Genomic DNA, 16,035 nt, shown 5'->3' with positions numbered 1-16,035 from the left:
GACATCTTACATCAGTTTTTGTGAGGATATGTGTGTGCCCACCAAGACCTTCTGCACATACAACAACAACAAACCCTGGTTCACTGCAAAACTCAGACAGCTTCGCCAGGCCAAGGAGGAGGCCTACAGAAGTGGGGACAGAGTCCTGTACAAACAGGCCAGAAACACACTGACGAAAGAGGTGAAATCAGCTAAGAGGAGCTACTGTATGCTGAAAGGATCAAAAACAGCCTTTCAGTCAACGATCTGGCATCAGTGTGGACAGGCCTGAAGAATATCACTAACTACAGGAGACCATCCCCCTACACTGCAATGAACCATCAACTGGCTGACGAGTTGAATGTGTTCTAGTCCAGATTCGATAAATTCACACCTCTCCCCCCCTCAGACATTAAAGACCCATTTACACCCCCTGCTATTCTGCCTCCTCTCACCTCTGACCCCACACCAGCACTCAAAATCTGTGAAGAGGATGTTTGTCAGCTTTTTCGCAGACAGAAGATCAGGAAGGCACCCAGCCCAGATGGTGTGTCACCCTCCTGTCTGAAGGTCTGTGCTGATCAGCTGGCTCCCATCTTCACCCAGATCTTCAATAGATCCCTGGAGCTATGTGAAGTCCCCTCATGCTTCAAATGCTCCACAATAATCCCGGTTCCCAAGAAAACCACCATCACAGGACTGAATGACTACAGGCCTGTAGCTCTCACATCTGTAGTCATGAAGTCCTTCGAGAGACTGGTGTTGTCACACCTGAAGGACATCACAGACCCCCTGCAGGACCCCCTGCAGTTTGCCTACGGGGCAAACAGGTCAGCGGATGATGCAATCAATATGGGACTGCACTACATCCTGCAACACCTTGACTCTGCAGGGACGTATGCCAGGATTTTGTTTGTGGACTTCAGTTCGGCATTCAACGCCATTGTTCCAGACATCCTCCACACCAAGCTCACCCAGCTCACTTACCCTCCTCCACCTGTCAGTGGATTACAAACTTCCTGTCTGACAGGAAGCAGCAGGTGAGGATGGGGAGCATCATATCCAGCACTCGGACTATCAGCACTGGCGCCCCCCAAGGGTGTGTGCTCTCCCCACTGCTCTTCTCCCTTTATACCAACGACTGCACCTCAAGAGACCCGTCTGTTAAACTCCTGAAATTTGCAGACGATACAACGGTCATCAGCCTCATCTGGGACGGTGATGAGTCTGCATACAGACAGGAGGTTGAACGGCTGGTCTGGTGGTGCAGTCAGAACAATCTGGAGCTGAACACGCTCAAAACTGTGGAGATGACAGTGGACTTTAGGAGGAGCCCCCCCACTCTGCTGCCCATCACCATCACCAACAACACTCAGTACGTTTACATGCACGTCCAAATCGAGCTGCTGTTGGTAATCGAGCAAAGGGTCCCAGCAGGGGTGCCAGAGAAATCCAATCCTACATGCACAAGTGAAATCGGGCTATTGTGCAAGGTGCATTGTGCACCCGAGCCACACGTGGCGCTACACGCCCCATCGTGTTGGTACACTTCCGGTTGTCGTCATGAAGAAGAGCTTATAGTGTTGCCAGATACTGCTGACGTTTTCCAGCCCAAAACGTGTTCAATTCCGCTAAAATGCACTTAAAACCCCCAATCTGGCAACACTAGCAGTTCCGTGTTCAAGCTGTTAGGCTTTTTTTTTTTTTTTAGACTATGGCTACAAACTGTCCGGCGCAGACCACTGTTTTGTAAGACAACTTATTTTGCACAATAATATTTTTCTAAAGTCCATTTTTTGCTTACAAAAAATTTTTTTTTTTGCTTACAATTTAACTTATGTCTTAATAAACACACAAAAAGTTCAATTGTTTTGTTTTTATTGACATTCTTCAGATGTTGGACATATAAACACACACAAATACAATGACTTGTTTATGTACACAATTCACAGCTATGCAACAGCTGTACAGATCTATTTGGTGATACAGTAAGTGAGCTAAATTTTAACAGTGCAAACAATGCCACAAAAAGAAAAGATTCATGCCGTTGTCATGATTCGTTGTCATGCCGACCGAGGCTGTTGTGTTTCCCGCTTGTGGTCTCGTCACTCGTCACTTCCGGAAGTAGCTCGACAACTAGCTCGATAGGGTATACATGCACAAAGTAGCTCGGCAGAAATCGCATAAACTAAGTCGTGTAGCTCGATTCCGAGAAATCAAGTTCGGTTCAATTTCAGCCGAATTAAGGTGTATACATGGCATTTTGAACTTCGATTTCAGTCGAGCAACGGCAGAAATTCGATTCTCTCTATGTGCATGTAAACGTAGTGAGTGTGACTGCCGTTGAAAGCTTCAGGTTTCTGGGTTCCACAATCTCTCAGGACTTGAAGTGGGAGACAAACACAGTCTCTATCATCAAAAAGGCTCAGCAGAGGTTGTACTTTCTGTGCCAGCTCAGGAAGTTCAACCTGCCTAAGGAGCTGCTGACACAATTCTACTCTGCCATCATTCAGTCTGTTCTTTGCTCTTCCATCACTGTTTGGTTTGGATCGGTCACCAAACAGGAGAAGAACAGACTGCAACGGACAATAAGGTCTGCAGAGAAAATTATTGGTGTCAGCCTGCCCTCCATCCAAGACTTATACTTGTCCAGAGTCAGGAAATGGGCAGGTAACATCTCTGCGGACCCATCACACCCTGGTCACAATCTGTTTAATCTTCTCCCCTCAGGGAGGTGATATAGATCTCTGTATGCAAAAACAACCAGACACAAGAACAGTTTCTTCCCTCAGGCTGTCTCTGTGATGAACAGCTAAAATCCAGATTCATATATCAGTAATATCACTTGCAAAATATCTGCACACTCATACTGTCATTCTGTGCTCACTGTTACTTATATGTATACTTATTTATATTTACTATTTCATCTTTGCACTATGCACCATATTGCTCCAAAAGGGAAATCCTTTCTGTGATGAACAGCTAAAATCCAGGTTCATATATTAGTAATATCACTTGTAAAATATCTGAACACTTATACCGTCATTCTGTGCTCACTGTATACTTTATATTTATTTAACTATTCCATACTTGACTTTCCTGGATTACTTTGCACTATGCACCTATTTTTGTTGTTGTTGTTTGCTTGTTTGTTTGTTTTGTGTATACGCTTTTTTTATCTGTTTTGTACTATGAGAGCTAAGTGAACCAGAGTCAAATTCCTCGTGTGTGTCCACATACCTGGCAATAAAAAGTGTTTCTGATTTCTGAAATAAGATGTCATTGTTTTTTTGACCACCAGGTGGCGATGAGTGTGTAACTTATTGACTGCTTTTCAAAGAGTGACTCACAAATTCTGTTCCTGGTTTGATTTTGGATGTTGATTGATTAGTAGGTTAGGATTAGATCTAAATGGTAAGGGCTGTTTCACAATTATGGTTGTCTTTTTGAATAACACCAACTAACTCCTGTAACTAGGTCTAGTGGAGTTTCTTATACCTTATTTTACAGGGACGCACCTACAGTACTAATGTCTCTTATAAATATGTTTAAGAGTCAAATGCAGCTCAGTTTTAATCTTGTGGTCATTTCTTTTAATTATGCTTTAATTGTGACACTTAGATTTTACTGGTTAAATTCAGAATTGCTTTATTTTTAGCACTAAGTAAGTTTTACTTTGGGATGTATACTGTATTTTCATTCACAGTAGAAAGACATTTAATTGGAAGTTACATATTTTATTTGTACAACCTCAATTCTGAAAAAGTTGGGACGCTGTGTAAACTGTAAATAAAACCAAAATGCAATAATTTGCAAATCATGGAAACCCGATATTTAATTGAAAATAGAGCAAAGACAGCATATCAAATGTTGAAACTGAGAATTAAAAAAAAAAAAAATATATATATATATATATATATATATATATATATATATATATTAGTGCTGTCAAAAATGTTGCGTTATTAACGCGTTAACTTGACTCAATTTTAACGGCGATAATTTTTTTATCGCGAGATTAACGCTCTGTGACATGATGTAGGTTTTTCATAAGCTTTTGAAACTGCCAGGAACTTAGAACAGAGACTTTGCTTAGAAAAACGATAGCAACTAGACTGTAATGCCACGCCCCACACAGCCAGAGTCCTCTGCCCTCCCCCGAAGAGCCACAGTGCTTGGCTTAGGTTTTGTTTTCCCATCGGCGGCTCCAGCCCGACTTTGCAGTGGCTGTGACAAGACGTGTTATGCTCTGCAATAAAAAAAAAATTGGTACAACCAGTGTTCGAACTATGCCGATATTTTCGGGGGGTCCCTTTTTTTCCCTTGGGGGGGGTGCTTGCGCTTGTCTCAGAGCGTGGATCTCCATCGCGCGCTCACTTCGGATATGCAAATGCTTCCCGTTACACACGATTACTATGTCAATAAACATCATTTTGCCAATATTTTAGAGACCCCCCAACATTTCCCAAATCATGTTTTCAAGGGATCTCATGTCTATTTCAGGGGATCTCGGATCCCCTGAGTACCCCCGTAGTTCGAACGGTGAGCAAGCCCATTCACTTTTTTATGCTGATAAGAGAATTACAATGGTTTTTCATGTGACAAAAATGTGCGATTAAATTGCGATTAATCGCGAGTTAACTATGACAGTCGCGACATTAATCGCGATTAAATATTTTAATCGCTTGACAGCACTAATATATATATATATATATATATATATATATATATACTCATTCTGAATTTGATGTCAGCAATACGTCTCAGAAATTTGGGATGGGGCGTGTTTACCACTATGTTGCATCATCTCTACTTTTAACAACACTCTGTAAATGTTTGGGAACTGAGGAGACCAATTACTGTAGTTTTGAAAGAGAAATGTTGTCCCATTCTTGCCTGAGACACCATTTCAGTTGCTCATAATGCACCAAATGTTTTAAATGGGAGACGGGTCTGGACTGCAGGAAGGCCAGTTTAACACCTGGACTCTTACTATGAAGCCATGTGGTTTTAATATGTGCAGAAAGCAGTTTGGCATTGTCTTGCTGAAAGAAGGAAGGCCTTCCCTGAAAAAGATTTTGTCTGGATGGCAGCATATTGCTCTGAAATGTGTATATACCATTCAGCATTAATGATGCCTTCCCAGATATACAAGCTACCCATGTTATGTGCACTAATGCCCCCTCATACCATCACAGATGCTGGCTTTTGAACAGTGCACTGATAAGCCAGCTGGTCCCTCTCCTCTTTAGCCTGGAGCATGTGGTGTCCATGATTTCTAAAAAGAATTTCTACTTTTGATTCGTCAGACCTCGGGACAGTTTTCCACTTTGCCTCAGTCCATCGTAAAAGAGCTCGGGCCCTGAGAAGGTGGCGGTGTTTCTGGATATTGTTTATATCTGGTTTTAACTTGCCTTTGTGGATGCAGTAATGAACTGTTTTCACAGATGATGGTTTTCTGAAGTGTTCCTGAGCCCATACAGTGATTTCCATGACAGACACCTGTCTGCTTTTAATGCAGTGTCTCCTGAGGGCCTGAAGATCACAGGCATCCAGTGTCAGTTTTCAGCCTTGTCTTTTGCATACAGAGATTTCACCAGATTCTCTGAATCTTTTAATGATATTATGGATCATAGATGTTGTGATCCACAAATTTAGCAGGATTTGTGGTAATGAAAGACAGGCATAAACGTTCATTTTGTCCCCACCAGGATGAGTCAATATCTCTTGAAATATTACATTTCAGCAGGGTTCATGGTAATGGACAAGCATTCTAGTGAGTTTAATAAGAAGCCTTAAACTGCAGAATGATTCATCAAGACACAAAAGCATTTAATTATAATGAGAGAATCAACAACACAACATATGTTATTTGCATTGGTTTTTTTTTAGTATATGCTTCTATAAAGGTGTTTATAGCAGGGAGAGAAATGGACACACCCTGTAACATGCATTTTGATTTCATGGGTAATTTAACCATTCAGAACTTCACACACTACCTGGTGGCGTGAATTCCTCTGAATTGGTAATGGAGAGATGCTGTTGATAAGGCAGAGATCACATTCTAAGAATTAGACATTCCTTGGAAAGAAGGAGCACTTGTGTATGTGAATGTAAGTCATAAATAATTGTGGCTCAAGCAGCAGAGAAGATGGTTTGGATAAGAGCAAGTTCAGATTTCATCCTAGCTTCCTCCAGCTGTGTTTACCTCTCTGTCTGGCGGTAGGTACTTTCATGTGATTGGGAAAAAGCTGCAGAGATACAAAGCGTAAGAAGTCCTGCAGTGAAAAACATTGGAGCTGATTAAAGCCATGTGAGAACTCCAGGGGTCACAGACACTCAGTCTGAGGAGAAGAGAATCTAAAACATCCTGTTAGCGGCAAGTCATAGTCATGTCAGTGAATTTCTAATAGCTTGTGTAAGAGTTAGATTAGGAAAAAATCTCTCAAAATCAAGGTTCTGCTGTTGTTATTTGTGCTTTACATTTGGTGGTTAAGATGCAGAAGATAAGGTTTAGCAAAATTCATTCACTCTCAGGAACTGTTTGATGGTGGTGGTGGATCCATAGTGTATCCTGGGAACACACCCTGAACGGGCCGCCAGTCTCTTGCAAGGCAGCAAGCAAACACTGAAAAATAAAATTAACATCTTGGGTTGAGCAATGGAACAACACACATTTCACACCATTCCTGTCTTCCAATCCAACACTGCACACACCTTTCATAATATTTCAGATGATTTGTTGTTTTTGGAGGGGTATCAAGTAACACCCCATTCCAAGAAGAGCAGCCTGGTCACATGATGGTATTCTTTTATGAACTTTGGACCACAACAACTGGCATACACCTCATTATAAACAATTAAAAAGAGCCTTTCAGTAGGTTTCAAATGACACCAGTCCACACACCTTTCATAATATTTCAGATGATTTGTTGTTGTTGGAGGGGTATCAAGTAACACCCCATTCCAAGAAGAGCGGCCTGGTCACATGATGGTATTCTTTTATGAACTTTGGACCACAACAACTGGCATACACCTCATTATAAACAATTAAAAAGAGCCTTTCAGTAGGTTTCAAATGACACCAGTCCAGTGCCTGAGATCTACAGTGGCTGAGAAAGAGCCTACGGAAGTCAGGCATTTTAGCCAACTTTGGAGCTTTAATTTTTAATCGGTGTCACCCAGATGAGGATGGGTTCTTTTTGGAGTCTGAGTCCTCTCAAGGTTTCTTCCTTACATGATCTAAAGGAGTTTTTCCCTTGACACCATCATCTCCAGCTTGTTCATTAGAGATAAATTTACAAATCAGTGGGAAGCCATGGCCTGATGGTTAGAGAACGTGCTTAGGGACCAAAAGGTTACCGGTTTGATTCCCTGAACAAGCAGGAATGGCTAAACTGCCTTTGAGCAAGGCATGTAACCTCCATCTACTGCTCTGTGTATCTTGTATGTCACTCTGGATAAGAGTGTCTGCTAAACACCATTAATGTAAATTTAAAAAATTACATCTGGAATTGATGTATTTCTCTAAAGCTGCTTTGTTACATTGTCTATTTGTAAAAGTGCAATGCAAATAAAATGGAACTGAAATTAATTCTGATTTAAAGGTACCTCAAGTCAAAGATTTTGTCATTTGTTGAAGTGGTAGGACATGCTCTCATTCCATCTTATGTGAATGTGAAGTAAACTTCATGACTGACTTACCAAGAATGCACTGTGATCTGATGATACTTTCTTTACAACCAAAAAAGATGCCAAAAAAGTATTATAAGTGGATAGATTACACTTTACCACAGAGGGGAACCATCAGGGCCTTCTAGGCCTCCAACATAGGCGGTCTTTCCATTGGGCAAAGTCGGGCAATTGCCCTGAGCCTCGTCCAATCAGGAGCCTCGTTGTCACGTTACAGTATTCCTGTTTTCCTGCATGCTGTACATCATCATTTACTATGTAATAATTCATTGTGATTATACATATTTTCCACTTGACATGAACCACATTGCTACGAAAATAATAAAAGCAATAAAGCATGATTCACGTGTAATCCTACAGCTAGATTCACAAGCAAAGCCACTAGTATGTGACGTGATGTCACGCACAGCTATCTGGCTTCGCTTTTTCTCAGAGCCGTAGTGTCTGAAGTAACCTAGGCAACGACGCGAGCGGGCTGAATACATGCACCAGCACCATCTAGCTCTAGCTGCAGAGCCCTCGTAAAATTTTTTGTTAAAGTAAAATCAGAATGAAATGATTTCTAAGTGGCAGTGAGAAAAGGAAGAGGAAAAAGAATAGCGAACAATTTGTTGAAAAGCTACCGAAATTAAGAACCTTCTTCCACACAAGTTCTTCCACTGAAGAAGAACCCAGGGCCAGCACGTCTAATGAGCTGGGTTTTGCCAACAGCAATGCTAGCTGCAGTGGTAGTCGTAGAGATATCAATATTATACCACCAGCATCACAAATTAACTCGTCTCGCAACGAGCATGAGCCGCCAGAAGAAGCAGCAGGCAATCAATCCACTGATGACACGGCCACAGAATCGGTGAGTGAAGCTGAAAACATTAATGTGATTAGCAGAAGTGAAAGCCCCATAGTCACTATCAGTGAAGATCCAGCCTTATGGCCAGCAAAGTTAACAGACACAGAGAGAATTGAAATAGTTAAAAAAGGTCCAGTGCAAATTAAGAACTTTGCTTTCCCACCCAATGCAGATAAACCACCCAGGAAATTTACCAAAGAAAACTATGCTATGACCACCCATGAGACTGATAGATGGGCACACCGACAGCAGCGCAGACAGGCAGACACACACACACACACACACACACACACAGAGCTTATATTCAGATATTCAGTGATCTTTATTGGGTTTTTTTCAATCATTTCCATGTGTTCACAATAAATATTGTTCGTCAGTACATATGATTCATCATCTCATTATTATTACAGACGTATGGGTTGGGGTTGAGGGGGGCATCCAAATTGTCCTTAACTCGCAAAGGCCAACGTGAGCTGAACATAAACATAAAATCAGATGTTATGTGAGATTGCAAAAAAAAAAAAAAAAGGAAATCTGATTGGCGCTGTCAGCGCAGCAGTGAAGTCACCTTCCAGCCGGTGCAGCATTCCTCAGTAGTGTTAGTGAATGCTAATAAAGCAGTCAAGCCAGTGCTATCTATCGAGAGCAAGTAGCACAGGCTAACGGCTGGGAAACTAAGATTTCTGTCTCCAGACGCTTCTTCCACGCCTCATGCTTGCTACAGTATTTTCTTCTCAGACTTAAGGATTCATTTCCCTGTGTAACTTACTGAGTTACTTTTAAAATCAACATCGACAGCTACACACCGTGGAGCGACCTGGCAGCCTGTCGCTAATCCCTAATGAAATCCTTTGCTAATTCATTTATCTGTGCAGTACCAGTTGAAAGTTTGGACACACCTTCTAATTCAGTGCTTTTTCTTTATTTTTATTAATTAAAAGACACTTCATGTCTTAAAGTAATGATGAATGTCGTTTCTCTTTACTTAGTTGAGCGGTTCTTGATATAATACTGTATAAGTTACTACAGTTGTGGATGGAATAGGGCTTTTTTTTGACAGTATACTTATTATTTACTATTTGATCTCAGACACATTACGAAGGCAAGAAACTCATCCACTAATTACCTTTGGACGAGACACACCTCATTCATCTCATCTCATCTCATTATCTCTAGCCGCCTTATCCTGTTCTACAGGGTCGCAGGCAAGCTGGAGCCTATCCCAGCTGACTACGGGCGAAAGGTGGGGTACACCCTGGACAAGTCGCCAGGTCATCACAGGGCTGACACATAGACACAGACAACCATTCACACTCACATTCACACCTACGGTCAATTTAGAGTCACCAGTTAACCTAACCTGCATGTCTTTGGACTGTGGGGGAAACCGGAGCACCCGGAGGAAACCCACACGGACACGGGGAGAACATGCAAACTCCGCACAGAAAGGCCCTCGCTGGCCACAGGGCTCGAACCCAGGACCTTCTTGCTGTGAGGCGACAGTGCTAACCACTACACCACCGTGCCGCCCCCGAGACACACCTGTTAATTGAAAAGCGTTCCAGGAGACTCCCTCATGAAGCTGGTTAAGATAATGTCAAGTGTGTAAAGTGTAATCAAGGTAAACACTGGCTACTTTGAAAAATCTAAAATATGAAATATATTTTAACACCTGGCGGCACGGTGGTGTAGTGGTTAGCGCTGTCGCCTCACAGCAAGAAGGTCCTGGGTTCGAGCCCCAGGGCCGGCGAGGGCCTTTCTGTGTGGAGTTTGCATGTTCTCCCCGTGTCCGCGTGGGTTTCCTCCGGGTGCTCCGGTTTCCCCCACAGTCCAAAGACATGCAGGTTAGGTTAACTGGTGGCTCTAAATTGACCATAGGTGTGAATGTGAATGGTTGTCTGTGTCTATGTGTCAGCCCTGTGATGACCTGGCGACTTGTCCAGGGTGTACCCCGCCTTTCGCCCGTAGTCAGCTGGGATAGGCTCCAGCTTGCCTGCGACCCTGTAGAAGGATAAAGCGGCTAGAGATAATGAATGAATGAATGAATATTTTAACACTTTTTTTGTTTGCCACATAATTCTGTATATGTTCCAGATGTTATTTTATAGTTTTGATGTCTATTGTTGTACAGTGTAGAAAATACAAAATACAGAAAAACCTATGAATGAGTAGAGTAGGGGTGTACAAACTTTTGACTGGTACACCTTATGCTGGTGATTGTTTAAGAATCAGATTTCCTTTTTTTTTTTTTTGCAATCTCACGTAACATCTGATTTTATGTTTATGTATTTCCAAACAAAAACCATTGGACACAAGTTTTTGTAGTGAAAATATATTCGCTGATTTTCACAAAGCTCACAGCATCATGGGTTTAAAACTGATTATGACCATTCTGCTAAAAATGTCATGTTGTTAGTGAAGGATCAAGGAATTATTTACATTTGCATAGACATTTATTTGTTAGATAGAAACCTTTATCTAAAGTGGCTAACAAATAATCCATAATGAGACACGTACTACATAAAATCATTACCTACCTGCACACATCAAGCCACATCACTGCATGTCTGAGTGTCCTCATTTCCCCCAGTGTCTCCTTCACTGTTGGTCTTTGGGGTCTCATTCTCTCCAGGAGAATCCGACTGCCTGGGTTTGGATCAAGAGACATGTATAAGAGTGCAGCTGTAGAAGTTAGAGAACGGTGAAGGTTTCTGTTAGAAATTTTATGTAACATTCAGTGTTGCAGTCGAGTCAGCAAACCTTGAGTCCGAGTCCAGTCTCAAGTCCCCAGTGTTCAAGTCTGAGCAGAGCATTTTTAAGGATTTTCCACTAGGAGACCAACTGGTCTGTGGCTGCACCACTATGGCATATTCTGTGATGCAAAGTGGTTCACCAATCCCCATACAGACAAACACACTACAGTGACTACACAGCTATCAAGAGCAATTACCAAGCCTTATGTCAAAGACACTCAAAGTTACACAGTAATGACATCGGATTCTGACATCAGCCATCTCAGTAACCAAATTTTAGTTTTGTTTCTCTTAACGAACATGATCTTGTGTGTATATCTTATAACATAGATCTTCATTTTCCTTGTTAAATGTATACTTACATGGTACTTGGTTAATTAATTGCAACTGATTGAACCAAATGATAAGACATAACTTGGTTTAAAATTTGGTCTCCCAGTGAAGCTGGTTTGGCATTGACTAGGAGACCAAATCTGGCCACTGGGAGACCATTTGGTCTCCCAGTAACTATGTTAAAAATGCTCTGAGTCTGAGTCAAGTCCAAGTCATTAAAGAAAATTTCAAGTTGAGTCTGAGTCAGGTCTGAGAACAAGACTCCAACTGCACCATTTGACGGTGGCTGTTTTAATGCCATTAACATTAGTTTGTTTCTGAACATGCCGTATGAACAGGTGAATATGCTTCTCTTTATCAGGGAGTGTGAAGTATTCTGTCAGAGATGGATGTAAGTGCAGAAGATGTGTTTATTAATACAAGTGAAGACAGGTAAACTATCCAGAACGGCAGGCAAAACAGTGAAACAGGCAATAGGTCGAGCGAGGCATAAACAGGCTATCGTAGACTTGGTAGAATCAAAGACGAGAAACAGGAAATCAGGGATCGGGAAACCAAATGAGGCCATAAGGCTCTGTAATGTGTCACCAACGCAACCCAATACTTCGCAAAGTAAATGTGTTTTCACAGTTTTTATATAGGCACACTGATTGCGCCTTAATCCTGTGCACGTGTGAGTCGTTTACAGCACGCACAAGAGTCCGCTTGGCGCGCGCACTATCCGGAGTGGCATTCTTGCATAAAATTAGTACAAAAATTAATGTAGATATAAATATTTTATATCTACATTACCGGGAGAGCTTTTCCCAGCTTCCGAGGGAGGCGGGGGACATTGAGTCTGAGTGGACCATGTTCTCTACCTCCATTGTGGACGCAGCTGTTCAGAGCTGTGGCCGCAAGGTCTCTGGTGCCTGTCGTGGCGGCAATCCCCGAACCCGGTGGTGGACACCAGAAGTAAGGGATGCCGTCAAGCTGAAGAAGGAGTCCTATCGGGCCATGTTAACCTCCAGGACTCCCGAGGCAGCTGACGGGTATCGGCAGGCCAGGCGTGCTGCAGCTCGGGCAGTTGCGGAGGCAAAAACTCGGAACTGGGAGGAGTTCGGGGAGGCCATGGAGAAGGACTATCGGTCGGCCTCGAAGAAATTCTGGCAAACCGTCCGGCGCCTCAGGAGGGGGAAGCAGTACTCTGCCAACACTGTTTACAGTGCGGGTGGGGAGCTGTTGACCTCGACTGGGGACATTGTCGGGCAGTGGAAGGAATACTTTGAGGATCTCCTCAATCCCACCGTCATGTCTTCCACTGAGGAGACTGAGGCTGATGACTCAGAGGTGGACTCGTCCATTACCCAAGCCGAAGTCACTGAGGTGGTTTGCAAGCTCCTCGGTGGCAAGGCACCGGGGGTGGATGAGATCCGCCCTGAGTATCTCAAGTCTCTGGATGTTGTGGGGCTGTCTTGGTTGACACGCCTCTGCAACATCGCGTGGCGGTCAGGGACAGTGCCTCTGGAGTGGCAGACTGGGGTGGTGGTCCCTCTTTTTAAGAAAGGGGACCGGAGAGTGTGCCCCAATTATAGGGGAATCACACTTCTCAGCCTCCCAGGGAAGGTTTACTCCAGGGTACTGGAGAGGAGAATTCGACCAATAGTCGAACCTCGGATCCAGGAGGAACAATGCGGTTTTCGTCCTGGTCGCGGAACACTGGACCAGCTCTATACCCTTCATAGGGTGCTCGAGGGTTCATGGGAGTTTGCCCAACCAGTCCACATGTGCTTTGTGGATCTGGAGAAGGCATTTGACCGTGTCCCCCGTAGTATTCTGTGGGGGGTGCTTCGGGAGTATGGGGTTCGGGGCTCTTTGCTAAGGGCTGTCCGGTCCCTGTACGAACGGAGCAGGAGTCTGGTTCGCATTGCCGGCAGTAAGTCAGACCTGTTCCCAGTGCATGTTGGACTCCGGCAGGGCTGCCCTTTGTCACCGGTTCTGTTCATAATTTTTATGGACAGAATTTCTAGGCGCAGCCAGGGGCCAGAAGGAATCCTGTTTGGGAACCACAGGATTTCATCTCTGCTTTTTGCGGATGATGTTGTCCTGTTGGCTTCTTCAAACCAGGACCTTCAGCATGCACTGGGGCGGTTTGCAGTCGAGTGTGAAGCGGCTGGGATGAGAATCAGCACCTCCAAGTCCGAGGCCATGGTTCTCGACCGGAAAAGGGTGGCTTGCCCTCTCCAGGTTGGTGGAGAAGTTCTGCCTCAAGTGGAGGAGTTTAAGTATCTCGGGATCTTGTTCACGAGTGAGGGAAGGATGGAGCGTGAGATCGACAGGCGGATCGGTGCAGCCTCCGCAGTGATGCGGTCGCTTTACCGGTCCGTTGTGGTGAAGAAGGAGCTGAGCCAAAAGGCGAAGCTCTCAATTTACCGGTCGATCTACGTTCCGACTCTCACCTATGGTCATGAGCTTTGGGTAATGACCGAAAGGACAAGATCGCGGATACAAGCGGCCGAATTGAGTTTCCTTCGCAGGGTGGCTGGGCGCTCCCTTAGAGATAGGGTGAGAAGCACAGTCACTCGGGAGGAGCTCGGAGTAGAGCCGCTGCTGCTCCACATCGAGAGGAATCAGCTGAGGTGGCTCGGGCATCTTTTTCGGATGCCTCCTGGACGCCTCCCTGGGGAGGTGTTCCAGGCATGTCCCCCCGGGAGGAGGCCCCGGGGAAGACCCAGGACATGCTGGAGGGACTATGTCTCTCGGCTGGCCTGGGAATGCCTCGGTGTTCTTCCCGAGGAGCTGGCCGAGGTGTCTGGGGAAAGGGAAGTTTGGGCTTCCCTGCTTAGACTGCTGCCTCCGCGACCCGGTCCCGGATAAAGCGGAAGAAGACGAGACGAGACGAGACGATAAATATTTTAGGGCGGCACGGTGGTGTAGTGGTTAGCGCTGTCGCCTCACAGCAAGAAGGTCTGGGTTCAAGCCCCGTGACGGGCGAGGGCCTTTCTGTGCGGAGTTTGCATGTTCTCCCCGTGTCCGCGTGGGTTTCCTCCGGGTGCTCCGGTTTCCCCCACAGTCCAAAGACATGCAGGTTAGGTTAACTGGTGACTCTAAATTGACCGTAGGTGTGAATGGTTGTCTGTGTCTATGTGTCAGCCCTGTGATGACCTGGCGACTTCTCCAGGGTGTACCCCGCCTTTCGCCCGTAGTCAGCTGGGATAGGCTCCAGCTTGCCTGCGACCCTGTAGAACAGGATAAAGCGGCTAGAGATAATGAGATGAGATAAATATCTTATGCCAAATTATTATGGCATGTTACAAAAAAATAAAGAAAAAATCAGAGTCTTCGGCTTCAATTTACACGTCCGAATGCAGTGAATGCACGAGTCCAGGTCCAAGTCATCAGTGCTCAAGTTAGTGTTGCCACCTGTCCCGGTTTTTCCTGATTGTCCCGGATTTTCATGGTCTGTCCCGGAAAAAAAAAAAAAATCCGGGACACTGAATGTCCCGGTTTTTTGTACATGATGGGCAAAATGTGTATGTCAACTTGCGAGCCAGCTGAGAACCAGTTTGCTTTTCCATAACTCGCCGTGCTAAGCGGAGCCACGTCATTACATCACTGTATACGTCATTACGTCGTTGTATACGTCACTTACGTCGCTGTAGACGTCAGTTACGGCGCTACGTTTACATAAACCTTGGCGCGAATATCGAAGCAAAAACAACACGGAAGAAGCAGCAGCAGCAACAACAACAATAATAATAATAATAATAATGGATGACTTCACGTTTGTACAGCTGCTGCTTCTCGTTGCTTAAAAATGGCGATCTTTCGCGGTCTTGTTATTGTTGTTGGTCTTAACAACTCCGCCCCCCCGCTAACGTAAGTGGTTCTTTCCTCTGGCCCAGCAGAGAGTTGGTGCTAGCCTGGAACCGGTTTTTCTGGCCCCAGAGCCAGTTCTTTGTCAGTGGAAACAGAAAACCCGGTTCCAAACTAAGCACTGGCCCCGAACCAGCCCTGGAACTGCTTTGGTGGAAAAGGGGCAATGGAGGATGCTTGGACTGATAAAAGAAACAGACTCTCTGTTGCAATGGTGAAGGCTGAGCTTCAAGTCAGGCTAAACTTTCAGTTGTCCTGTACTGAGTTCAAGACATTCATTGAAAATCAGCCAGGACTCATAGCAGCAGCAAAGAAAAACACCAAATATAAATGGAAGATTAGGTAAGGTTTTGGTGAATTAAATGAAATCCAAATAGTCTTATCTGCCTACTCCTGTATGTACTGTATGTGTCCAGTTATATCAGTTATATGTCCTCCAATGTATTTGTTTAGCCAAGAGCAGCAAGCAGCAGAGGCGCAGGCAAGCACAAGCAAAGCACACACCACACTCTAAGCAATCAGGTAAGCTGTTTGACACTACACCTTACATTGTTACATTCAGGTATTCTTAGATAC

Source organism: Neoarius graeffei, chromosome 22 (genome assembly GCF_027579695.1).
Source record: "Neoarius graeffei isolate fNeoGra1 chromosome 22, fNeoGra1.pri, whole genome shotgun sequence".
Taxonomy (NCBI): Eukaryota; Metazoa; Chordata; class Actinopteri; order Siluriformes; family Ariidae; genus Neoarius; species Neoarius graeffei.
The sequence above is the reverse complement of the archived record's forward strand: the minus strand, read 5'-3'. Positions refer to the sequence as shown.